Genomic DNA, 24769 nt, shown 5'->3' with positions numbered 1-24769 from the left:
TGAGCGTCACTGGCATGGCACAGTCAACAACACACGCAAGTGTCCCCTGATACCCGCTACAGGGGTTACCACACCAGACATGTCAGTACCCACGGTGCACGATGTGACTATGTCATGTATGTGTGGGGTGTCCCCATTAGCTTGATGTTGGTGCTCCCCCAAAAGCATCAGCTGTTGCAGCAACCAACATGGGTCAGTGTGTAGATAGACATGGCACACTGTTACGCACACCAGGCCACATGTGGTAACGGATGTGAGGTGCGTATGTGTGCATGGGACACGGAGTAGCATAACAAGGACATGTCTGCATCCTCTCTATGAATGTGTGGTGAGTCATTACATGTACACCTTATTGGCAAGGTGTGTGGGCTGTCCTAGTGTCATGTCATGTGACCTGTGGCTCTAGTGCTCCGCTACCAGTCTCTGAAATCGACAGCCTACTTCTGATGATGTGTTGATGTATGTCACTCCTGTGTTGCGTCTGGCTGTTCACTTACACTGGGACACAGCTAATCCCATGCCATGGCATGTGGAGGTTCACCATCTCCGTGTGTAGCTGGGTCTTGGTAGGAGTGTCACCTGGCAGCCATACGTGTCCAGGGCATGTGGCACATACCTGACTCCGTATGTCGCATATGTGTATTGACAGATTAACATGTGCTCAGCACCAAAAAATTGTTGTTGTAGTGCACTCACTCTTCCTTGTCACTTCCAAATTACTGCAGAGCGCCGCCTCTTCCCCGAGCAATTCCAGACTTGGCTGACATGCGGGAGAATGACTGTATCCGGTGCTACCGCTTCCCCCAACCGTTGATTGAGGAGTTGACGGTGAAGCTGGCACCACACCTGCAACCGCTGCACAGGTATCCTACGGCACTGACACCCAAGCTGAAGGTAATGGCAGCCCTACATTTTCTTGCCACGGGTACCTTTCAAAATACCATAGCTCATGTTGGTGGCATGTCCCAGAGCATGTTCTGCCGTGTGCTGCATGATTTCTTAGAGGCCATGTTGCTTCACCTGGATGAGTTCATCCATTTCCCAACCCCTGAAATGTTGACTGGGGTCAAGCATGGATTCTATGCCCTGGGAGGGATGCCCCATGTCATTGGGTCCATAGATAGGACACATGTGGCTTTGGTACTACCACAGGCACAGGAGGTAGCGTACAGGAATCGCAAGCACTACCACTCCATCAATGCCCTTGTGGTGTGTCTGTCCAACATTGTGATTTCACATGTCTGTGCTCGTTTTCCAGAATCAGCACACAATGCCTACATCATGAGGTGTAGCAGGGTGCCTGAGATGATGACGCAGCTGCGCAACGAACGAGCATGTGTTGTTGGTGGGTACACTCTGTCTGTCCTGTATTTTGCGTAGACTTCCAGCACGACCGCTTCTCCTGTCCTACTTATGTCCATGTGCTTTCCATGTAGGGGACGCTGGCTATCCCAACATGCCATGGCTGATCACACCTCTCCGCAACCCCATCACGCCGGCCCAGCTCCGCTACAACACCGCCCATGGCCAGACAAGGCGAGTGATAGAGAGGACATTTGGCCTCCTGAAGAGCCGATTCAGATGCCTTCACAAGACCGGCGGCGCCCTCCCATTTGCCCCGGCGAAGGTCTGCAAAATCTTCATGGTGTGCTGCATGCTGCACAACATGGCAGTTGAGAAAGCTGTGCCACTCATCCTGGATCAAGATGATCAGGACCATCCACCCGTGGAGGACCAAGGTCTTGGCAATGGGGCTAGTGATGTGGAGGATGTGGTTCCGCAAGAGGACATCCGGAGTCGGCACATACGCGACTTCTTTGCTTAGTGGTGAGTACCAGTGTCTGTGTGTGCACGCATTGGTCCCCGTGTGGCATGTGTTGCCATGTGTGTGTCCATCTGCATGTATGGCACGTGAGTCAGAGGTGTGTGTGGATGTGTCACTGGAGTGATGGTGCCAGTGATGGGTGTATTTCCCCAGTCATAATTGTGACCTAGCATGTTGTCATCCTTACATGTGTCGAGTACATGCACATGCAAGTGGCTGTGCTTTTTGTGGCTGACTTCTTGTGTGTCTCTCATCCCCAGGTACTTGCGCATGCCGTCTGCTGGTTGCATTGTTGTGGCACTGCTATTCCTCATGGACACGTCATCGTGTGCTGACTCAGCGTTACACGCACGGACAAGTTTGGAAGTCTCCTTAGGGTAAGGGATGCATCAGGGGTGTATTGGGTGTGGCAGTTGTTTACGATGTGTGCACACTGCCCCTGTCGATGTTTGGTTCCTCTGCAGACATGTCGCATCACCATGGGACACATGACATGCAGCTGGGTACACCTGAATAGATGGTCAGACTTGTTGACAGTCATCAGTGATGGGATTGTGGATTGTGATGATGGCATCAATGTGTGTTACACTGCCCTCGGACACATACGGTTTGCATTGGCTTGACATGGTGTGGGACTTCCACATCAGTGGATCAATGGTGTATGGCAGCCTCTCCGTGAGCAGCAGGGGGTGTTTAGCTGTTAGCCGACACTTGTGTGCCAGTTCCATGGCTATCACACATTTGTGCTGCAGAAGGGGGGTTCCAGTGTTGGACCCACATGTTACTCCACATGACCCGTTCATGTGTACTCCGAGTTGCCTCTGCAATCCCGAATACATGACTAATAAAGGTGTCCCTATGCATCAAAGGTGCCTCTTCTCAGTCAATGCTGGTGTGTTGCCACAGTGCATCCGGCATGTCTGGCATGGTTTTCCGTGATAGTGGCTATGTGTCTATGTGTAGAGTAGCAAGATGCAAGCTGTTTGTGTGGGATTAGACTGTGTATTGTGCATGATGTCCATGACTGTGTGGGTATTGTGACATGTGCCATCCCCATGCATCCAACGTTGGCCAGCCCACCATTCTCTGCATCCACCTGACTCAAGCTTGCAGGACATGGTTCTGCCACCTGTCCACACATACCTGGGTGCCCCACAGGACACTCCACATGATCCCTGACCTCTGCGCATGGCTGTCGCTGTACTCAATATGTCTGTCGGCACGGTTGTGCGGCCACCCCCTCAGCTGGTTGGGCCCATCACGGGTGTGTATGGTGCTCCATGTCTGTCTTGCCTAATACAATGTGACCCATGTGTGTCCTGTGCCAGACTCAGGCCCCAGGGTATGGATGGTTGAAGTCAAATGAGAACTCAGGCATGGTTAGACTTTACAAGACACATGTAAGGTAATAATGCAATATGTAGGCATCTTCTCTTTATGGTGTAACTTTTTATTTTGGTTGGGGTAAGGGGGGGGTATGACATGAGGGGCTTTCCGGGTGTGTGGAATCCAAGGTTCACTAGGGGAGTTGGTGTCCTTGCCATTTGAAATCCTCAGAGTCCATGCCACAGTCTTTGTCAACATTGGTCAGACAGTGACCAGCAAGTCCATGTGGCAGAGAATGTCTTTTGCTGCTGTGCTGCTGTTGGTCCAGTGGGCCAGGTGCCCTGGGAGATGGTGCTGTTGCGCTGACCCTCACGGTCTTTTCCGTGGACGACCCGCCCTCCTGCGGGGACCCTCAGAAGCAGGCCGTGACGATGTTTGGGATGCTCCGTCGGATGTCTCCTCCTCCTCCTCCTGATCCCTCCCTGTGGGTGGTGATGTTCTACGCCTGATGGCACAGGGAGGGTTGCCTATGTTGTCGGCTATCCGGCGGAGTGTACTGTGAATTCCCCTGAACACCGTAACGAGCTCAGCCTGTCTGTCCTCCATCCGCCCTTGGTGTCGCAGTAGACAGGCATGTTGCTCCGCATGTTGCTGGGCCTGCTGGGTCTTGATCTCCTCGAGGACGGACACAACCTGGGCCATGCCCATGGTGTCCTGCCAGTATGTGTCCAGGATGTTTCGGACATGGGAATATACCGGTTCCCCAGCCAAAAGGTCAGGCTCGCGCCTCCTCCGTCCTCCACTCCCACCACCCCTGCCCACTTGCACCTGGCCTGCCCTTGTGGGCACATCGGGTCTCTGGGACCCCTGAGGGGTGGCATTGGCGTTGTCGCCTGCCTCCTCCTGGGTGCCCGGTACACCGTGTCCCTCCTGGCCAGCCTGGCTGCATTGTGGTGGTGGGGCAGGGATCCTGGGTGTCTCCTGGGATGTGGCAGGAGTGGGGGTGGTGGTTGGCCCAGTTGTACCTGACGCAGGTGCTGCAGGTGGTTGGACACCAGAGGGGCCAGGTTGGTCGGGGTCGGGTTCGTCCACAGAGTGGTGAGAGTCGTCGCTGCCGGTGGGTCCGTCATCCCGCCGAGCCGGGTCCTGTGAGTCTTCCCCCCCCAGTGTTGGGGGGTGATCCATGACGTTGACCTGTGTGTGAGAGAGACCATGTTAATTTTGTTCCATGCAACATCCATGTTTCATTCGTTTCTAAGTTGGCACATTTCCTCTGGGAATTTGGATATGTCTTGCATTCCACTCACAGTGCACTTGTGCATGGGTATGTCCCTTGGCCACAGCTTTTGCGACTTTACCTATGTGTGGCACAATCTTACTTGCTGCGTCAATTGTGACTGCAGTCAGCAGTGGAATGAGCAGGTGTGGCGAGCCATGCATTGGCGCCTTCCGTGTTGTACTGTACTTGGGCACATGGAGTTGTTCCACACACTTAGATAATGCAGGTAGCTGGCGTTGTGCTCGTGCACAGGTTGACACATGGCCCAGTGTTTTGCCATGGAGAAGAGGGGGGATTCAGGCACTGGCCACCCTTGTCTACATGCACGCAGTCCACCTGCTGACGAGCAGACATTACCACACCCCCCACGGCTGAATTGGTCTCCCTGTGTGTCCCTTTCTCACTCCCTCTCTGTCCCCCTCTCCCTCCCTCTGTGTGTCAGCCTCCTCCCTCTGTCCGTCTCCCTGTGTCTCCCTCCCTATCTCTCCCCCTCTCCCTCCCTCTGTGTGTCACCCTCTGTCACCTCAGCCCAGCTTCCTAAGCACACACTTTTTGCAGATCTTTGACTGGCCCTTGGCTTGTTGATGTGAGTTTGTTTCTGATCAGCAGGCACCCATTGGGTGTAGGGTCTGTGTCTGCGCTGCTGCTGTGGTGGTGTGTGCTGCCACTCTTTCACAGTGTTGGCTGTTCATTAGCTGCTGTCATGTGCAAAAACGTGCCGTCACTCCCATGTGTTAATGCAAGGCGTCTGCCATTTGCTGGCAAGTCTTTCCTGTGTGGGGACACACTGTTTGTCTGGCTGTGACCTAGGCCATATGGGCAGGGGGCAGTGTTGTCTGCTTCTGAGTTGCACTATGTGATTTTTGTGGCCCACACTCCCGCCATCCGGCTTACCGTGTCTTGTGTTGGTGTTTTCTGTGGCCTGTGACTTTGCATTGTCCAGCTGGGTGCATGGGGCATGGTGGCGCCAGTGGCATGTGCGTGTTCATGGAGTGTGGTTGAGTCATGCAATAGCTTGGGGTGGTTGCATGCCTGTTTGTGAGTTTGGTTGTGGATGACGTTCCCCCCATGTGAGGTGAGTTGTTTGTGTACTCACCCGGGTCTCGGAGTCCGTCTAATCCGTCCACTGACACCACCGGCAGTATGGCCATCACCCTCTCCTCTCAGGGATGGTAGTGTACGGTTCTGCGGGGCGGCCCTCCTCCAGTGACGTTGGCCTGGTTGTGGTTGCCGGTCAATTTTGGCTCGGACCCTCCTCCGCAGATCGTACCACCTGGCTTGGCATTCATGCCTGGTCCTTCTGGTGGCCGCAACAGCATTCACAGCATCAGCAATCCTCTGCCACATGGCTGTTTTTTCGGTCATGCAGGTCTGTCTGACCAATGTTCCAAAGAGGTGTGGCTCGACTCTGAGGATTTTGTCGACAAGGACCTCCAACTCTCGACTAGTGAACTTTGGATTCTTGTTAGTGGGCATGGTGAGGGGTGTGGGTGTGGAGGGGGGGGTGTGGATGGTTGTGGGGGTGTGTGTGTGGTTGTGCAGGTGTGTGTGTGAATGTGATGAGGGGGTTTTTGTGGAGGTGTGTGTGTGAAGGTGTGCAAGTGTAAGGTGTAGTAAAGGTTCAAGTATGGTGCTGTAGGTTGTCTGTGGGGTCTGGCAGCAGTGAGTCTGTTGCAAAGGCTCATGGTTTGTGTGTGTGGGCCCTTTTTATTGGTCGATTGGTGGGTGTGGCTGTGTTTGAAGTTTGGGTGGGTGTGTTATAAGGAGTGGTCGTGTTTTGGGCCTCTGTTTTGGATTTTGGCAGTTGCAGGTCAGTGAATGTGTTGTTTTTGTGCTTGTTGGACATGTTTTGTGGCTTTGTGCCATTCGAATGGTGTATTCTTGTGTTGTTTTGCTTTGTCCTGGTTGTGTACGTGCATTTTTAGCGTGTGTACGGTGTGTACTTCGGGAATTTTGTTGTACAGTGCTGTCCTTGTGTCTGGCTTGGTACGACTCGTACATGCGCGATGTTGTGTGAAGGTGCTGGTGTTGGGGCCTGGGGTGCGCTCCGTACTTACAATGTTGGGGTGGGGGTACGCTCCATACGTACGTGGGTGAGGGTACGAGTCGTACATACATGGTTGGGGTGTGGGTACGGTCCGTACATACACGGTTGGGGTGGGGGTGCGCTCCATGCATACGCGGGTGGGGGTACGGGTCGTACATACACTGTTGGGGTGGGGGTACGCTCCATACGTACGCGGGTGAGGGTACGGGTCATACATACACGGTTGGGGTGGGGGTACGGTCTGTACATACACGGTTGGGGGGGTACGCTCCATGCATACGCGGGTGGGGGTACGGGTCGTACATACACTGTTGGGGTGGGGGTACGCTCCATGCATACGCGGGTGAGGGTACGGGTCGTACATACACTGTTGGGGTGGGGGTACGCTCCATACGTGCGCGGGTGAGGGTACGGGTCGTACATACACTGTTGGGGTGGGGGTACGCTCCATACGTACGCGGGTGAGGGTACGGGTCGTACATACACGGTTGGGGTGGGGGTACGGTCTGTACATACACGGTTGGGGTGGGGGTACGCTCCATGCATATGCGGGTGGGGGTACGGGTCGTACATACACTGTTGGGGTGGGGGTACGCTCCATATGTACGCGGGTGAGGGTACGGGTCGTACATACACTGTTGGGGTGGGGGTACGCTCCATACGTATGCGGGTGAGGGTACAGGTCGTACATACACTGTTGGGGTGGGGGTACGCTCCATACGTACGCGGGTGAGGGTACGGGTCATACATACACGGTTGGGGTGGGGGTACGGTCCATACATACACGGTTGGGGGGGGTATGCTCCATGCATATGCGGGTGGGGGTACGGGTCGTACATACACTGTTGGGGTGGGGGTACGCTCCATGCGTACGCGGGTGAGGGTACGGGTTGTACATACACTGTTGGGGTGGGGGTACGCTCCATACGTACGCGGGTGAGGGTACGGGTCGTACATACACTGTTGGGGTTGGGGTACGCTCCATACGTACGCGGGTGAGGGTACGGGTCATACATTCACGGTTGGGGTAGGGGTACGGTCTGTACATACACGGTTGGGGTGGGGGTACGCTCCATGCATATGCGGGTGGGGGTACGGGTCGTACATACACTGTTGGGGTGGGGGTACGCTCCATATGTACGCGGGTGAGGGTACGGGTCGTACATACACTGTTGGGGTGGGGGTACGCTCCATACGTACGCGGGTGAGGGTACAGGTCGTACATACACTGTTGGGGTGGGGGTACGCTCCATACGTATGCGGGTGAGGGTACGGGTCGTACATACATGGTTGGGGTGGGGGTACGGTCCGTACATACACGGTTGGGGTGGGGGTGCGCTCCATGCATACGCGGGTGGGGGTATGGGTCGTACATACACTGTTGGGGTGGGGGTACGCTCCATGCATACGTGGGTGGGGGTACGTGTCATACATACACTGTTGGGGTGGGGGTGCGCTCCATATGTACGCGGGTGAGGGTACGGGTCGTACATACACGGTTGGGGTGGGTGTACGGTCCGTACATACACGGTTGGGGTGGGGGTACGCTCCATGCATACGCGGGTGGGGGTACGTGTCGTACATACACTGTTGGGGTGGGGGTGCGCTCCATACGTACGCGGGTGAGGGTACGGGTCGTACATACACGGTTGGGGTGGGGGTACGCTCCATGCATACGCGGGTGGGGGTACGGGTCGTACATACACTGTTGGGGTGGGGGTACGCTCCATACGTACACGGGTGAGGGTACAGTCCGTACATACACGGTTGGGGTGGGGGTACGCTCCATGCATACGCGGGTGGGGGTACGTGTCGTACATACACGGTTGGGGTGGGGGTACGGTCCGTACATACACGGTTGGGGTGGGGGTACACTCCATGCATACGCGGGTGGGGGTACGGGTCGTACATTCACGGTTGGGGTGGGGGTATGCTCCATACATTCACGGATGGGGGTACGTCTCGTACATACACGGGTGTACATACACGGGTGGGGATTCGACTCGTACATAGGAGGGCTGGGGGGTGTTTGGCGCGTATGCGGGCACATGTCTCCATGGTTGCTATGGGAGTTCGGTGCGGACGGTGTTTTTTCCATACGGTTGTAACATCGGACGCACGGGATGGATCGTAATTCCGCGGTCGGACTTCACTTTTCACATTTGTATGGTAAATCGTCCGGGGACGTGTCGGACACATTTTCCGACCCGAGGACGTGTGGGGAATGATTCCCAATGCGATTTGTATGGACTTTTTCCCATGCGAATCATGATTGCCAGTTTGTACGGCACTTGTACGATTCGTACGGTAAAAAGACCGGATACGAGTCGTACGGGGAATTTTTTTACCGGATCGTGATCGGCACCTAAATGTACTGGTGGCACAGTTGTAGAGTGGCACAGAAATAGATCCTATGTTGTGTTTTGGGATTTACAGTATTGAGACACTGTAAGAGTAGCAGTGATAAACTCTATTCAGTAGCCAAGTACCATCAAAGTATACAAACACAAAACGTTGCAATAAATACATCAAGGTACATTTTAAAATATCTTTCAACAAAGTTAATTTTCCTTTTTTTTAAAGAGATACTATTCAGATTTCCTTCCCTTCCATTATTACTAGCATGTAAAACAAAAGCTGAGATCAGGCAAGGCTATATGCAATTCAAGCAAAGACTAACATGTAAAATGTATCTTTCTACTTATTATAAAAAATTGGCTTGATTAAAAGCAGACAATGATTAAAAGAAGAATTTATCTAAACACTAGGAATCCAATTCAGAAGCCTTCTATGTTGGTGCAGACTACCTGTAGGAATTTTCTCACAGCATTGACAATAACAGGAGTGGTGTCACTTTTTGAAGTTCTAAAAGCCACTAAATATTTAATCACCTTCAGGTTATGACATAAGGGGATAATCCATTTCCGGCGTGGGTCAAGATAGCTTAGACAGAAAAATAATATATGCACCTTATCCTCGTCTTCCAAGCCACACACTGGGAAAATACTGTGGTTTGGGACCTTATGCCATTTGTTAGTTAGAAATTGCAAGGGTAAAGTACCAAATCGTAAGCGAAAATAAAGACTTTTAGCTAAAGGAGCGGATAAAAAATCTAAGAATTGCTCAAAACGAGAAAATGGTTAAATGTCTAAAAATCTGTTTGTCAATGTACCTACTTGCTGGTTATTAGAATAACTATCTTGGATGTAAACCCTGTAGCTTGATTTCATGATGTTAACATCAATTTTGCAAAAAATATTTGTCCGGGTTAGTTTATAATCTTGTTAGTCCCAGCTTATTTAACCAGTTGGAAAAGTGTTCGACCCAGGATATCGACTTGGCTCCTCTAGTAGAGAGCACTTCAGTGAGACAATCTCTAAATTCCCTTAGCTCGGGGGTGAGCCATATTTGAAGCCATTAGACAAGTGGTCTAAGAGCGACTAGATCTGCTATTCTTTTAAGTCCTAAATCAAAGAACAGGGAAGTTGGTGGTGTGTTGCTAGGGACAGAGACCAACCGTCTCACAAATGTATTTTCTGCAGCAGTGAGTAAGGAGACATCAGCATGTCCCCATAACTCAGCTCCATATAGAGCAGCCCCTTGTGCCTTGCCGCGATAAACTTCTATGGCCTGCGAGACAGCACAAGAGCTTGTTTGTCTATGCAACCTGCCGATAGCATTTGCTCTATGCTCGAGTAGTAACGTGCTTTTCCTAAGCTGGTCTTTCCAATTCAAGCTCTCCATTACCTTAACTCCTAAAAAATTAAAGTTCAAAACTGTATGTACTTTTACATTTTGATGGATGTTTATTTAAAAATTAAGTACATAAGGGATAAAGTGGGCTTTTATAGTGTATACGTGAGAACTGAGATATGGTGCAGCTGTGTTGTAGGAGAACGTGCTTTAATACTATAAGGTAAGTAATAAATTAAGTTTTGCAGGTAGGTTGCTTTGTACATTTAAAACTGCAACATAACATAAAAAAGCGTTTTTGTATTATGTAAGCCATTAGTAAAGTAGCTCGTACACTGGCTAGAATTTTTTTTTTTATACATATATTTCTTTTTACAGAACAATATCTGCATAATTACAGACAGATTGCATACAGAAGTTCAGAGGGAAAAGTAAAGTACATGTACAAGTACAGTATCTATGCAGAACTGAGACCCAAAAGTGGTAAATGAAGAAAAAGGGGTGAACAAAAAAAAAGCTATTGGTAAGAGGACAAATTAATTTTTAAAAAATATATGTGGACATTTCCAAAGATTATCAGATAATGAAAATAAAATTCATAGCATGAGAAAGAATACCAATGGACACAATCTATATAGTAGGAACAGGAAAGAATGTAACAAAGATGTATACACCTTAAACAGGAGATAAAAGCAGTGAAAGAAATCAGAGCAAGGATGTTTCACAGTAGAGTAGTTATAAATCTACTGAGAAATATCAAGAAGTATAGAAGAAGGAGACATGCAATGAAACAGAGAGAAAGAGTTGAGAGAGTAGTTGATAAGTCATTTGCTTTGTAGATGAAGGTTTCTATTTTGATTATAAATAGAATGAAGACTCTTATCAAAATGGTGTTGTACTAGAGGACACAAAACCAGAAAAAAAGATTAGTGAATAGAATTAACTTTTGTATAGATTTTAGTGGAGAATACATACATACTTCTAGTACAGAAACTTTCTTTAATGAAGAAAGCTATCTCCAGGATAATAGATTAGTTCATGCTATTAATTACAGAGGACAATGTTATGAAATGAAGAATGGTATTCCTATAGTGAAAAAGGTGATTTTACCTACAAATGTAGAAGAAGTTATTGGAGAACAGGTACAAAGACGGTGGAGTCAGGCACCTGTGAAGAAATGGAATAATGGAATTGTAGTAGTGTTTGTAGTATTTGATAGCAATTCATTGATATATTAAGGAAATGACTACATTTCTTTCCAAGGTGAAGCTTAAAACAGAAAATAAATACTTTACAAGGATTGGATCCTTGCAAGATTAGAAAGCATAAAAATTTGCAGGAACACTCACTAGCTTGTTTATCAAACAAAGTGCGCTGAAGCACTTTTCATCATTTCAGGATGTTAGTTGTACACCACTCAATAATGCAAACTTTAGTCAGGAGGCTTTACTATGTAAAAACACCTGCTTTATGTTTAGGGGAAATGAATAGAGCACTTTTGTAAGCTTGTAAGCTACTGTAACAGATGTAGAAAAGGTTTGCGATGATTTGCAGTTTCATTTATTTTGTCCTCATCAGGATTCAAAGGAAAATGAAGAGTTGTTAAGAGGAGGAGTTGTAGAACAGGACACAGATATTACATTTGATAATTTTGAAGAAGAGATTACAAAATTTGTCACAGTGTGGTCTTAAAAACCAGAATAGGTTTGTATATGTAGTCGATGCACTCATTAGAAGATTTACACACAAACTGTATTTAAAAAGTGAAAAAGTAAATAATGATAATTGGACAAAGGTAGCTGTGTATTTCTTTGTAGAAGAATGCTTTGACTTGTCCATACGGCAAGTTACATGTAACTAGTGCTAAAATAAATTAGAAGATAAAAAATTAACATCACATAGCTATAAGATACCCATTTGGTATGATAATAAAATGCCTGCTAACGTGAAAAAACATGTTTAGGGCCCCAAAAAATGTTTACATTGATGATTCTTTGCAGCATTGTGAAGGGCTTTTATGGACTGCTCTCCAGCACTCAATACAACTCCACAATCCATGCAGTATGATGCCATTCGGAAAACTGGGGAGCTAAATCTGGAAGCTGAGATTGGACCGCTGAAGGGACTCTCTGTTCCAGTGTTGTTGTGGCTGCTATTGAAATTCAGAGTCCTTCAGCCTTGCGTTGCCTTCTTGCTGCTATTACACTTTTGCTTTGGTATGTTTCTAGATGTTAAAGCATGGACGTTGTCCCACAAAAATTGTTTTTATTTGTACCCCTTGACAATGTCATGTGACAATTGTTGCTGGTGCCGCTGATGTAGATGGTCCCCCAGCTTCCCTCTACTTGATTGCCAGTTAGAGATGTTTTCTATGTTAGTTTTTAAGATGATAGACCATGGACGTCATCCCACATGAATAGATTGTATTCGTCCCTCTAGAGTAGATCTTTTCACAGAGTGTGTATTGTACAAGTTTTGGAGAAGTTTTTGATTCCTGTTGAGTTTGGGTAAGAATGGGTAGTTTTAGGTGTGTTTTGTAGTTATGTTCTATTTGTGATTTCAGTTGTTGAAAGTTATTTTTCGAAATTGTTGTTTTTGTAAAATGTATTTTTAAAATAAAGTTGAACAATTATGTTACTAAACAGCTAGACTCAAAACATGTATGAATATCTGTTTCACATTTTGTCATTTGGTTTTGTGACTACTGATGTCATTGCGAACTTCAGTGTTGCTGTGAAGAAGGAAAATGCATCTTTGATGTAGTTATTTCGAAAAACGTATACATTGGGAAAGTTCAATTAGTATCTTACTAAGTAGCTACACTGTAACTTTATGTAAAATGTGTCTATATATGTGTTTTACACTTTGTCAAAAACACCTGGTATTTGCAGTGTGTCCTTGGCAATGGCACTCATAGAATTATACTGGCACTAACTGTGCAATCATTAATGACATACTTTCTCCACCACTCTGCAAATGTGCCTCCTGGCCCTGTACAAGTTGGTACATGAAGTCCCCTTGGCTATTGGGGGTTGTTGGGGGATAATTACCCCTCCTGTTACCTCCAGCAATTCCACACAGTCAGTTTGCTAAGAGGTCTTCGGAGGCCACATCCCCTTTCTGCACCACTCTGCAAATGTGTCTCCTGGCACACTACTGGGGAGAGGATATAGCCTTATGGCTAGAGCGGTTGACCTTGAAGCTGGGGAACCAGGTTACAGTCTTGGCAACAACGCTCAACTCCCTGTGGTTCCTGGCAAATTATTTAATCTCCCAGAGTCTACCAAAAAATGAATGTGTCCTTCTGCAATGAAACTGGTGCTCATGTAAAGTGCTCTGATAGCAAAAGACCTGGTTGTGGAATGAAGTTCTCTTAAAAGCTAAGGGACCTTGGGGACCAAGAAGCCCCCCTGGTACTTTCTGTAAGTCCTTTACAGCAGGATTCCTGAGAGCTAGTTGGAGGCCCTACCCCCTTTCACCAACACTCTGCATACAACATTGCTACTTAAAAAAAAAACAAAGGTTACACAGCTGTTATCATTAGGAAATAGAATTAAAAAAACTTTAGAAATTCATGAAAAAAACAATGGTGACAGGGACATTATAGTAAGGCTCAGATTTTACCTGTACAAAACCAGAACATTCAGCAGTTATACTTAGTTGAACTAACTATAACTCACCCCCCGCAGTGTACTGCTTATTACCTCACATATTACATCACTCATGACATGGTCAGTGATATGACTGATGACATCAATGATGATATATCACAGAATCACTAATATACCCACTCACAGCCCAAAATAACCTTTCATACACCCACTCCAACTACTACACTAGCATTAGCAAAACCATTGACACACCCATACCAGTACTTACATACCCACTCACTGATTCATAGGTCTACACATGCATCCACTTAGTTACCCATACAACCTCTCATACATCAACTCATTCCCTAATATAGCCACTGATATATCTACTCATACATCCATAGTCACTAACACAGTCAGTCACTCATAGAGCTACTCACATACCTACTCACTCACCTATACAGTCAAAAACACATCCCTTTAATCACCTATACAGTTATACACACACCCACTCATTTATTATTACAGATACTAACCCATACTCACTCACCTATACAGTCACTGACACAAGCTCACACTCACCCATATGACCACTATCACAATCAATCAGTCTCACATACATTCACTCATATACTTCAACACTCACCAATACAGCCTTTCACATGTGCAGTTACTCACCCATATGCCACTGACATAGCTAATCACTCACTGATATACTCATAAACACAATCACCCACCCATACAGCCCTTCACCCACACACACTCACTGACCCATACTGCCACTGACTCACCCATGTACTCATCCATACAGGCAGTTACACATCCCTTCAGCCACCTACACACACAAACGTTGAGACACCCATACATGTATTAAGACAACCAATCACTCACCCATACAGAAACTCACGTACCCACTCACACACCTACACAACCACTTAGACTCCAACTGACAGAAAGATTCAGACTTTCACACATGTTACTCACCCACACATTCACTGAGACACCTAATCACTCACTTATACAGTCAGTCACACAGCCACTGAATCATTCATTCAGATACTCACTCAGCCACTGATTGATCAATACACCTTGTTATGTATCTTTAACACTCATAACCATTTTAAACACTCTCATAGTCACTGGATGATGTCATGAGTGATGTCATTTGAGAAGTCATCAGTGATGTTATCATTGATGTCCATGACCATGTCATGAGTGATGTAATATGTGAGGTCATAAGCAGTGCATTGTGGGGGCGCAAGTTATAGTTAGCTGCGCTAACTATAAATCTGAATTTCTCTGGAATTGTGCATGTGAAATCTGAGCCTAACTATAACGTCCCTGTAATCTCTGTTTTTTTCAGTGAACTTCAAAGGTTTTTTAAATTACATTTCCTAACTATAACGTACCTGTAACCTTCGTTTTTTTCAGTGAATATATTTATATATATTCAGTGAAGAAAACAGAGGTTACAGGAACGTTAAAGTTAGGAAAAAAAAAAAATCTTTGTTCATATCAGCTCCTAGGTTGAAAGTTTGGGGGTGACTCGTCAAGGGGCGGGGCTGAGAAAAATGGGGGGTCCCAAAACGTGTTTTCTCCATGTTAATTTCCATAGGAAACTTTAGACCAGGCTAGAGGTCGAACGGGTGAACAGAATTACCCCAAATTTGGCAGGGAGAAGGGTCTCGATCTAGAAAGAACGCTTTTGTTTATTTGGTGTAAATCCGTTCAGTAGTTTTGGAGAAATATTGAAATTTACAGATATCGATATTTGGGAATTCTGCCTTGTGATTGGCTGAAGCATTACGAGCACAAGCTTGCTGCATACTGGCTGCGAGCGGTGCAAGCGGTTGCAACTAGGAAGTGTTGGCAGCCATTTTGTGATTCCGTTGAAGTGAGTAAGGGGAAAAAAGGGCAAAAAGAGTAGGAAAGAGGAGGGTAGGAGCTCTGTGGGGTGGTTAGGGTGTGCTACACAGGGAGTGTGAAGCGATGTATTCACCCCTATCAGTGTGAAAGTGCTGTTTTGCTCAGAGTGACATGGTGCTGAGGTGAGGTGCCGGTACACTCTGGGATGAAACCGTGAGCTGATTGCTGTAAACTGATTGCTCTGGGAGCTGTAGGATACTGGCCGCTGTAGCATAGCTGTGCAAGTGGTATTAGTATGGTTTAGACTATAGCGCTGTGAGCTCTGTGGGGTGGTAAGGGTGTGCTATACAGGGAGTGTGAAGTGAAGTATTCACTCCTAGCGGTGTGAAAGTGCTGTTTTGACCAGAGTGAGATGGTGCTGAGATGAGGTGCCAGTAAACTCGGGGATGAAACCGTGAGCTGATTGCTGTAAACTGATGTGCTCTGGGCGCTGTAGCATACTGGCCGCTGTAGCATAGCTGTGCAAGTGGTGTTAGTATGGGTTTAGACTACAGCGGGAGTGGGAAGCAAACTACTCACCCCTACCAGTCTGAAGACTCGAATGGAGTGTTTTAGCAAGCAGGAATAAAGAATTAATCGTGAAGAATTTAATGCAGAATGTTGCAATGCCACAGAAGACAAATGGTGAAATCAGGTGTGTTTAAGAAAGTGGCTGTGTGGGATAAAGCGATGGAGTCTGCAAGTTACATAAAAAGTGTCTTTATTTAAGTGCCATAAATGGACCCACTGGTGCAAGAGCTAAGGCATCCAGCTGAGGCAAACTCCAACCGCTTTTGCTGTATTCAAACCTGAGCTTCTGCATCAGTCATTTCCACATTACATGTTATAGTTCCATGTGACATAAACAATACCTATTAGACATGAATGACTGTAAATTGTAGAATGAAAATAAAGGTAGGATACGATTACCATACTGTACCAACTAGTTCCTAAACAATGCCATGTTTTTTTATCTTGAACGCCAGTTCGTGAGCAGAGGCTGAGGATGAGCTAATTTGTGTGAAAGGGCTTTGTGGATAAGAGGCAGGCAGAGAGACCTGTGCACAAAGAATAGATATGGTTTCAAAAAGGAAGTCGGGTTTAGGCTAATTTAGCAAGTAAATAGTGTATTTGCATTGGCCATACATCATCCATCCCTGGTTAGTGTGGAGACATAAGGGCCAATAATGAAAACAGAGTTCAAATGCCTAAGCATACTTAGAAAGTTATTATATGAAAATAGTTCAATTGAAGTGTATTAAAAATGTAATAGGAAAAAGTAAAAAAACTTGGAAAAAAATCAATCCAAGAATAAAGTTAATTTCTTGCAAGTCTTGGAGATTGCAGTCCGGAAGTTCTTCAGCGGCTTGAGATGCGTAATGTTCCAAGAGGCGATTGTTGCCATAGTGTGAGAAAAGCAAAGCGACCCAATTCATATCCTCGAAGGGACAGTAATGTTCCTCGAATGTTGGAGCGGCAATTTGAATTGGCAGGCAACCTGCGATGTTGTCCAAGGTCGCACATTGCAGGAGATCTTTCGCGGCTGCGCAGAAATCCCATTCCGCCAGGATACTTTTTTGCATTGCATCTGCCATTGCTCCACTGCCCGAACAATCAAGTTCATGGTTTTCAAGATACTCCTTAACCTGCTGGATATCGGGAGCGTTTGCTGGGATATTGGCAAGGCATAGATCCATTCGCCAGTTGATTGGGCAAGTTTTGCAATAAAAAAGATGGTTGCACGCAGGTTGGAAATGTATAAATAAATGTCATGTTGTCGCTGGCTCCGATAATGGATAGAGGTAGGCAGCCGAAAAGTTGTTCCATTTTATCACGGTATTGATGTAGCTTTGTGTAGAGGCATATTCTGTCGGACATGCTTGTTACCACAGTGATTGTAGCCATTTTTAACTAGCTAAAATAGTAGTAGGATGGCCGCAAACAGAGCGAGAATTATGGGCACTGTTGCTGTTATTCCAGAGATGATCGAATGAATGAAGTCTGGTATTAGACTAAAAACAGTTTGAAAGCCTGTGAGAAGGCCTAAGGAAACAATGTTAAAAAAGTGTGCCAGACCTTAAATGTCAGATGTGTTGAAAATTCACAAAGTGTAATGGGAGGTTCGTATTTAAAAGGGAGTGTATTTTACTTGAAGTTTGTGCTATCTGCAGTTGATAAATTACTTTTGGAGAAGTCAGGGACACTTCTGTTTGAAACAAAAGCACTTTCAGTTTGCTCCGTTTAATAAAATCTGTTTTCAAAGTAGGTATTGAAGGCCAAGTTGAACTTTGGGAGTTACTTTGTGTGGGTGGGAATAGAGATTGCCAGAGGAAGTTATCCGGTTTGAAACAGTAAGGACATACGGTATGCCAGTTCACATTGCGTAGCAGTCCATGTTATTAAGAACCAGATAACTGCCGTTAGAAAGCTGTGTGAATGTTAATCTGATTGTGGGAGTTGGCGTGCTTTCTAAGGCCAGACTCTTTCCAGCTTCTTACAGGCACTCTTTCTAGCTTTAAGATCATCCGTAAACCATGGGGCGGAAGGACGATTACGAACAGTATTCCTCAACACCCTCGGAGCAATGTTATCTAGATTTTGGATTACTTGCTTCTTAAAGGCTATAACATCCTGATTGACGTCCCCCGTAAGGTGGGAAGGAGACATTCCCCAGTTTTAAGTAAAGGTAGTTGGCAAAACCTTCCGCCAATCTCTAGTCTCAATCATAGCGTGAGGGCCTGTCTTGGGTTTATAGTTTCTTTTAAAAGAAAAAGGAACAAAATAATGGTCAGACCAGGTAACTTCTTGAGGAGAACTCATTACCAGGGTCAGGTCATTTGTAAACACCAGGTCCAACATATGACCTCCTCTGTGAGTAGCACTCTGCACCTTCTGTACAAGATTAAACCCCTGACGCGTACCAATAAGTTTACTGGCATCCACACTTTCACTATCATCCACATGGAGATTAAAGTCCCCTAAGACCGTGAATGAGGGGAAATTTAAAACTGAGCTACTAATCCACTCGTACAAACCAGTTAGATACCTAACAGGAGATGAGGGTGGCCTATATATCAGTAGGCCAGCCATTATGGGGTAGGAAGGGCAGGAGACATTAAAGGATAAGGCCTCAATGGGACCAAACTCCTCCAACTTCTTGAAGGAGACGTCCCACTTATCCCGTACAATGATCGCTACCCCGCCTCCCACTCGGTCCATAGCTCGATTTGCAGCCACTAGTCTGTATCCAAAGGGGACAGCCAACGCAATATCCGGCTGAGAACTTTCTCTCAGCCAAGTTTCCGTCAGAAAGACTATATCCCAGGCTTCACATTTTAAACTTAACCATATGTCGTCAGCATGCTTGGGAAGGGACCTACAATTGATATAGCCCGCCTTAATACTGTCCCCGCCTCTCTGTTCCAGCTGTTGAAAGGGTACGGCTGACTCAGACGGCTTCAACAAAGGCATAATAGCGAAATTGCAAACCTTGCATATCTCTTCCCCGACTTTACCTTTCCTCTTTTTTCCAGTCCCAACATTCAAATTGTGGCGCATGGGGCAGTTCCTCTCTCGTCCAGGCGATTCCCCCACTCGATACAGATTGAACAGCATGGCTAGCGCTAGTCGCGAGCTGGTCATGGACGGGCGCAGACGGGCTTGCCACTGGCGCGCCATCGGCACGCCCGCTGCGCCAGCGCGCTGCGCACTTGCGTCTCCATCCAAGAAATAGACAGAGGCGCGAAAAGGCTAGAGCGCTAACTTTCAAAAATGGCGCTGGAAACAGGCAAGTCAGCGCGATATGGTAACGTGAGAGTAGACAGGTGAGGATTACAGCACACCCTAAATACTATTACAGCGAGCAACAACACAATTATAAAAACAACACAAAAGTAAAAAGTTCAATTTTAAAAAAAGATGGAAAGGAAAGCCCTTTCGAATGTGCAAATAAGCGTTTTTTAAAGTGCAGGTATGAGCATGAGGTTGCGAACAATTCACCCCCCGTTAGTTTGTTGATCCCAACTAATCTGTACATCCAGCTAGATACTCTAAATTCACAGGTCTTCTAATGATCAGGTACATGAGGTAAGACGCGGCTTGGTACTGCGCACCCGTCGCATACCAAAGTAGCAGCTGGCGTGACCATGTATGTATATGATGTTACGTAGGACGCAGTGCCACAAACCCGTCGGATACTAAATGCGCATCCTTTACGAGTTTAGCAATATGGCGGATAGGATTTGCGTGCTGATGGAGCTTGGTACACTACCGGTACGGGACTTCAGTTTTCTAAAAAAAAAAAAAAACTATATACATACTTTTTTTTGAAGATATAAAACATTACATATTTTTTAAATAAAAAAAAAGGATAATATAGTTCCAAAATATTACATAAAAATAGAAAAAATATAGGTTTTATAAATATTAAAATATGAAATTAACATTTTAAAAATCTTTGAAAGTCTATGAAAATACCATAGGTTTTACAGATGTTATAGTTAGGAATTAGCATTCAAAAAACCTTAAAAATTCACTGAAAAAAACATAGGTTTCAGGGATGTTATAGTTAGTTGGACATTTGACTCAAATAAAACCTGAGAAATTTGCCCGTTATAGGTAGTTCAGCTAACTATAGCGCGCTCGCCCACAATGCACTGGTGATGATGTCACATATTACATTGCTCATGGCATGGTCAGTGACATCACTCATGACATCACTGATAACATCATCCACCTGATAATATGATGCACATACTGATGGCCTAATATAAACTTTGATACACGCACTCTAAAATACAGACTACTATTTTTGAAACCATACACAAAAAAATGCCATATACTACATACCACCCACTATTTCCTAGCTCTACACTCACATCCACTCACTTATACATGCAGTTACTCATCAATACAGTACTATAATATGCACTCATATACCTATACATACAGTCACAGTCCGCCACTCATCCATAGAGTTACTCACACACCTAGTCTGTCATGCAAAGAATCAATCACATACCCATTTACTCATGGATACAGTTGGATACAGTTATACACACCAACTGCGTTATTTATACACACAACACATCACTTATTTATGCAGATACTAACACATACTTACTGTCTTATACAATCACTGATTCAAGCAGACACTCTTTTAAACACCCACTCCTTCAAAAAACTTACCCTCACGTATAGTCATTTATATTCTCTAACAGTCACATATACTGCCTTAAAACATAGGTAGTTACTCACACATATACCAGTGAGACATTCATTCATTCACCAACACACCCATATACACACTAACTCACCCATACAACCCTTCCCAGATGCAGTTTTGAATCCATACAACCAGTGAATCACCTACTTAGACATGTATGCACAGAGTCACACCCCCCACCTACCCACACAGACACTCAGGCACTCATACCGATACTCAAACAATAAATCAATAACCCATATAGACACTTATGTAGCTACTCACCAACCCATGCAGCTGCTTATACACCAACTGAGTCACTAATACAGATTTTCACGCAGTTTAGTTATTAACCCATACATTCAGTAACACATGTTCAATCACTCACTTATACAGTCAGTCACGTACCTCCTAAATAATCCATTCAGGGACTTGTAAATTCACTCTTTCTTCAATACACCTTGGCATAGATATATATGAAAAATATTTAAACTTTACAGAAACACACATTCACTGGATTATGTCATCAGTGATGCCATCAGTGATGTCATTTGAGATGTCATCAGTGATGTCATCAGTGATGTCGCTGACCATGTCATGAGTGATGTAATATATGACGTCATCACCAGTGCATTGCAGGCGCACGAGTTATAGTTAACTCAACTAACTATAACGGGCACATTTCTCTGGTTTTCTATGAGTCAAATGTCCAAGGGCCTGATTCACAAAATTAACTTAAGATAAAATCCTAAACTTACTACTTCTAGTATTCACAGAATGCACTCACTACTTTTGGTATTCACAGAATGGATTTACGACTACTAACTTTACGTCTGCACTCGGGCCGGAAATTCCGGCACGGGGGCGGAGCTTCTGGCCTGGAGGCGGAGCTTCCGTCCCAGAGGCGGAGCTTCCAGCCCAGAGGTGGAGATTTCTGCAATGGTTAAATCTCCACCGACGGCCGGAACCCCCACCTCCAGTCCGGAAGCTCCCCCTCCGGTCCAGAAGCTCTGCCTCCGGACAGGAAGCTCCACCCCCGGGCCGGAAGCTCCACCTCCGGGCCGGAATTTCCAGCCCGAGTGCGGACGTAAAGTTCGTAGTCGTAAATCCATTCTGTGAATACCAAAAGCAGTAAGTGCATTCTGTGAATACCAAAAGTAGTAAGTGCATTCTGTGAATACCAAAAGTAGTAAGTTTAGGATTTTGTCTTAAGTTAATTTTGTGAATCGGCCCCCAACTAACAATAACGTCCCTGAAACCTATGGTTTTTTCAGTGAATATATCTATATATATATATATATATATATATATATATATATATATATATATTCACAGAAAAAAAAATAGGTTTCAACGACGTTATAGTTAGCTTGCCATTCCACTCGTACAAAACCATAGAAATTCCTCCATTATAGTTAGTTCTGCTAACTATGACTCGCGCGCCCGCAATGCATTGCTGATGATGTCACATATTGCATCATGCATGACATGGTCAGTGACATCACTGATGACATCTCAAAATACATCACTGATGACATCACTGATGACATCATCGAGTGAATGTGTATTTCTATAAAATATAAATATGTTTTCTATATATATGCCAAGGTGTATTGAAGAATGAATGGGTGTATAAGAGTCAGGATGGATGATTAAGTAGGTGTGTGACTGACTGTATAAGTGAGTGATTAATTGTGTCTTGCTTTATGTTAGCGACTCATACAGACATTCACACAGTTTAGGTTGTCAGTTGGTGTGTAAGCAGTTCCATGGTTTGGTTAGCAACTAAATGAGGATCTATATGAGCTATTGATTGCTTGTCTGAGTACCTGTATGGTTGCCTTAGTGTCTGTGTAGGTGGGTGGGGGTGTGACTCTGTGCGAGTGTGTGAGTGGATAATTCACTGGGTATATGTGTTCAAGTCTGTATCTGTGAAGGGCTGTATGGCTTGGGGAGTGTGTGTATGAGTGTCTTAGTGAGTGAATAGATGCCTCAGTTGTGCATGTGTGAATAACTCCATATGTGAAAGGGAGTGTTGGACTGTATAAATGACTAAATGTGAGAGTGCGTGATTGTGAGAGTGCCTGTATGGATCAGTGTGTGCTTGTATTAGTTATTGTATTAGGGTGTAAGTATGTGTTAGTATATGTTTAAATAAGTGACGTGGTATGTGTATAACTGTACAGGTGAGTAAATGAAAGTGTGATTGATTATTTCCATTACTGACTAGGTGTGTGAATAACTCTGTGAATGAGAGGCAGTGTGTGAGTGTCTGTATAGATATGTGACTGGATATGATAATGCTGTATTGATGGCTGACTGTATGTATGAGTGACTGTATGGGTGAATGAATGGATGTGTGTGTAGACCTAGGAATTAGTGAGTGGATATGTACTAACTGGTATTGGTGTGTTCACGGTTTCAAAAATTATAGTCTGTATTTTAGAGTGGGTGTATCAAGTGTTATATTAGGGTCTGATAAGGTGCATTAGATGTTGACCTGGATCATGTCAACAGTGATGTCATCAGTGATGTCATTTGAGATGTCATCAGTGATGTCATCAGTGATGTCACTGACCATGTCATGAATGATGTAATATGTGACGTCATCAGCAGTGCATTGCGGGGGCGCGAGTTATAGTTAGCTCAACTAACTATAACAGGGGAATTTCTATGGTTTTCTATGAGTGAAATGTCCAACTAACTATAACATCCCTGAAACCTATGGTTTTGGCTGTGAATTTCTAAGGTTTTTTAAATGCTAAATTCTAAATATAACGTGCCTGAAACCTATGTTTTTTTCTGTGAATTTCTAAGGTTTTTTAAATGCTAATTTCCAACTATAACGTGCCTGAAACCTATGGTTTTTCAGTGAATTTCAAAGGTTTTTTAAATGCTAATGTCTAATTATAATGTTCATTAAACCTATCTTTTTTTCTGTGTTTTTTAATTATCAGCCCATTCTCAACTTGGTGAAAACCGCAAATCTCACCCCTCTTCCATCGATATCTTAAGCCAAAAAAATCGCCACAAACGAGAGCCACAACTTATGCTAATGAAATGCAAAGTAGGCGTTCCCGTGCAAACAAAACCACAAAAACACCACTTCCCCACATTTTCAACGACCAGCCAAATCTGCAATGCGATCCAAAAAGCGGGCGATAAGCCGAGTTAGCAGTAACAAATTAACATCAACCTTTAACTGGTGGAAGGAGGTCGACTATCTTCTCTGGGAATTGGACCCAACTCGCAGCCACATCTAAAGACCAACACTTGATCAAGCTACTGATCATGCAGGGTCGACAAGCAACAACACCACAACACCCAGCGCCACCACCACCAGAACCTCCCCCCGCACCACTCCCCTACTACCACTGAGGCAGCGCAAAACAGGATAACGGACCTTCCCAAAACGCCATGCCCCTCAGCCACACAGTAGCTGAATGTTGGGAGATGTGGCAACCAACTATATATGAAGGAGGCATTTCACCCATCAACAATAAAGCACACAATGTGCTGCACAGACCTCACTATACAAAGCACAAACCTCTCCATGTGGAGATATACTGTTGATACTTGCAGTGTAGTGCACAGTGGACGCAACCATGTTACCTCAGGCAGTGGGGAAGATCTCGGTCATGTAGCTGTGTTGTCCCCCCCTGGAAGCGGAAGCGGAGTGGGCTGCTCCAACGTACGCCACTCCAGAGTAGGACTATGAATAAATAGTCTAGGCCCTAGGCGTGGTTCACTTGAGGGAAGACCAATGAGTCTGTCACAGCGGCAGCCCTCACCCTGGCACGTGGCTGCTGCCATAACCGCGGGCCTCCTCAACACAGGTCCCCTGTGAACCCAGCGGCACAGCACCGCAGACTTATGTCTGTACCAACTACTGCCTTCG

At 45.5% G+C, this 24769-nt stretch overlaps 1 long non-coding RNA gene across 1 annotated transcript in view; it reads left to right on the top strand.

Moving 5' to 3' along the window:
- The window catches only part of LOC146865605 (uncharacterized), a 51082-nt gene extending 38752 nt beyond the window's left edge, over positions 1-12330 (top strand). Inside the window, exons 2-3 of the long non-coding RNA XR_014976658.1 lie at positions 10549-10693; positions 12171-12330. This is a non-coding gene — a long non-coding RNA (uncharacterized LOC146865605). The remainder of the gene's footprint in view (positions 1-10548; positions 10694-12170) is intronic.
- The last annotated feature ends 12439 nt before the right edge of the window (positions 12331-24769 follow it).

Source organism: Triturus cristatus, chromosome 2_1 (assembly GCF_964204655.1).
Source record: "Triturus cristatus chromosome 2_1, aTriCri1.1, whole genome shotgun sequence".
Lineage (NCBI taxonomy): Eukaryota > Metazoa > Chordata > Amphibia > Caudata > Salamandridae > Triturus > Triturus cristatus.
This window is presented reverse-complemented; position numbering and strand designations above follow the sequence as displayed.